This window comes from Rhipicephalus sanguineus, chromosome 3, assembly GCF_013339695.2.
Source record: "Rhipicephalus sanguineus isolate Rsan-2018 chromosome 3, BIME_Rsan_1.4, whole genome shotgun sequence".
NCBI lineage: Eukaryota > Metazoa > Arthropoda > Arachnida > Ixodida > Ixodidae > Rhipicephalus > Rhipicephalus sanguineus.
In genome coordinates this window covers 98140547-98143363 of record NC_051178.1, presented here as the reverse complement: position 1 = coordinate 98143363, position 2817 = coordinate 98140547, and the positions used below count along the sequence as shown (strand labels likewise).

Here is a 2817-nt window from a genome sequence, read left to right as displayed (position 1 = left end):
ACTTACATATAATATTAAAGAACACAAACATCATAATTTATTAAACGTTAGGCAACTCTATTTTTCGCATTTGTTTCACCTAACGCACAAGGAAATGGCGGCTTCCATTCACTATAAAGTGCGTTACCGCCTTTTTAGAAGCTACCGATTGAAATGTCGATTATTCGATTAATCGACAAAATACCTTCGTCGATAGCAATTCAACGATTAATAGCCAATTCAGATTAACCGGCGACCTATTAAAAGAATAATCGACCATCCTTATATGGGAGGCGCTGTCGCATGCTGATACACTGCGGCGATCCTGCTTCCACCATGGCGGCTGCCTGGTATCCAACTATAGTCGCATACAACTTTAAATTTCCGCGGCTTTTCCTCAAAGGCGGATGCACACGTGCCTGCACGAATGTGCGCGCGGTACAAGCTAACGGCATAACGCCATGGGCCGTTCGGCCCATGACGCATACGACATACCTTCAACCCCTCCGACATACTACATATCTTCAAGATATATCTTCAGCCTACAACATATGTTCAACCGCCCTGCGAAACAAGACGTGCCTTAATTTTATACCCACAAAATGGTTCAGGAATGAACATGAGAGGCACATGAATGTTCAGAAACGTGAAAATAGACAACCGCCCGTTTGTAGCACGAAGCCACAAGAAAATCCATACGGATTTCTAAGAAATAAAGCCTCTTAGGTGCCGAACAATTCGTCCTGGTCCGGGGATCGAACCCGGGACCAACGCCTTTCCGGGGCGGTCGCTCTACCCATTGAGCTAACCAGGAAGCTAGCAATTGGCAGCGCGAGGGCGAAATCATCGACAACTCGATGCAACTGGACACATATTGCAAATCAGTTCTGCGGAATCTCGCAAGATGGCGGAAGGGTTAAGAAATGTGAAAATAGCCCCTTCGGGCGCAAATTATGATGCACTGTCTGCAAATGCGTCAAATTCTCATGGCATGATTCCAAGGTATTCAGTAGTACATTCCAAGAAAGAAAATGGAGGAATGTATTGTTTTGTGTGATTTTCAATAATTAATGTTAATTAGCATGTAATTAACTATCTAATTATCCTGCAATGAGTCAGCTTCAATCCTTGCATAAAAAGAATCAAATATTAGGTCCAAAATGCTTGCACAGGTTGTTTTTTGGTTTTACTCGTTTCGAGCAAAGAAAAAAAATACTCTTGACGTTGGTCCTGGAACGCACACATCGAACGATCGTCGAACATGGTAGTGTCTCCAGCACAGTGATCCTCTGCAGCAATATACAGCACAATAAAGTTAAATTACCGCTAATTGTCCACTCAGGAAGCCTGCACAAATGCGCACAGTGCGTTTCAAGCCATTTGAAGAAACACTGGGTGCGTAACGCGCCTCCGAAGTTAATGTGTACAATTGTACACACCGCCGCTGAAGGGGATAGAAAAGCAGCCGTTTGTAGCACAAAGCCACAAGAAAATCCATACGGATTTCTTAGAAATGAATGTTACGCCAGGCCACTAATCCCCGAATGACATCTCATGTCGGCGCCGTCATCACGACTACACACCGTCGTGTCACAAAGGCATTAGCTTTGAATGCTGACTTTTTTTCTCGCTTTCTACTTCGTTGCAGAAAGCGTGCAAAAATATCAGTGGGATGTATTGCGGTGAACTGCCTACTGAGGCGAGGACTGCGACATCGGCGTTTTTTGCCGCGAGAATTGAAACGTGGTATTACGAAACCAATGAGTACCCAAAATCCGATGTCGATTATGCATTCTCAACCGGCATGTTCGCTGTATCTTCTGTTTTATTTGAACAATCCTGAAAGCCAAAGCGATGTCAACCTATGAGTTCCTCAATATTGTTACGTGAGTTACGTGAGTGACGAGTCGCTTTTACAAGTCGCTATTCACAAGATGTATTCGCAAGAGCGGCTGCCGCGCTGACCAGTCCGGCTCCGAGCTCGAGCAGCTAGCGACCTTCGTCCTCTTCGTCGGGCGCACACGCGCGTCGACAATATGAATTCCGGCAGCCTACATGTAGCATAACCCCCGGCGGCAAAGGCGCCGTCTCGGCGCATCTAGACGTCAACGTCATTGGGCGAGTGGTACTGCTTCAGGCGTGCGACGTGTACGATGTCGCTGGCATGCGGGGTGGAAGAAGACGACGGGGCAGCAGGAGCGATTTCATAGGTGACGGGAGTCACCGCACGAAGCACTCGGTATGGCCCTGTGTACCGAGAGAGCAGTTTGTCGGACAGGCCAACGTGCCGGGTAGGAGACCACAGCAGAACCAAAGAACCGGGCGAAAAGTGTACGTCGCGGTGTCGTTGATCATACCGACGGCGCTGGTTCTCTTGGGAGGTCAGAAGGCGAGTACGAGCGGCTTCGCGTGCATGAGCGGCCCGGCTGATAGCGTCCAGGGCGTATTCAGTGGTCGGAGCTGCTGGCAACGGAATGACTGTATCGAGGGGCAATGTGGGTTCGCGGCCGAACAGCAGGAAAAATGGGGAGTAACCAGCCGTGTCATGGCGCGAGGAATTGTAGGCAAATGTCACGTACGGTAGAACAAGGTCCCAGTCGGAGTGGTCTGAGGAAACATACTTTGAAAGCATGTCGTTTAGGGTTCAGTTCAGACGCTCCGTGAGGCCATTCGTTTGCGGATGGTACGACGTAGTGAGCTTATGCCGCGTTTCACATGAACGCAGGATGTCCGCTATGACTCTCGATAGAAATGTGCGGCCACGGTCCGTGAGCAGCTGGCGTGGAGCACCGTGTTGCAAGATCGCGTCGCGCAGAAGGAAATCGGCGACATCTGTGG

The 2817-nt window shown here is 48.8% G+C and overlaps 1 non-coding gene across 1 annotated transcript; it reads right to left on the bottom strand.

Annotated features, from left to right (window-relative positions):
• Positions 1-719: 719 nt before the first annotated feature.
• On the bottom strand, positions 720-793 carry Trnas-gga (transfer RNA serine (anticodon GGA)). The gene has a single exon. It is a non-coding gene; the product is annotated as a tRNA-Ser (tRNA).
• Positions 794-2817: the final 2024 nt, after the last annotated feature.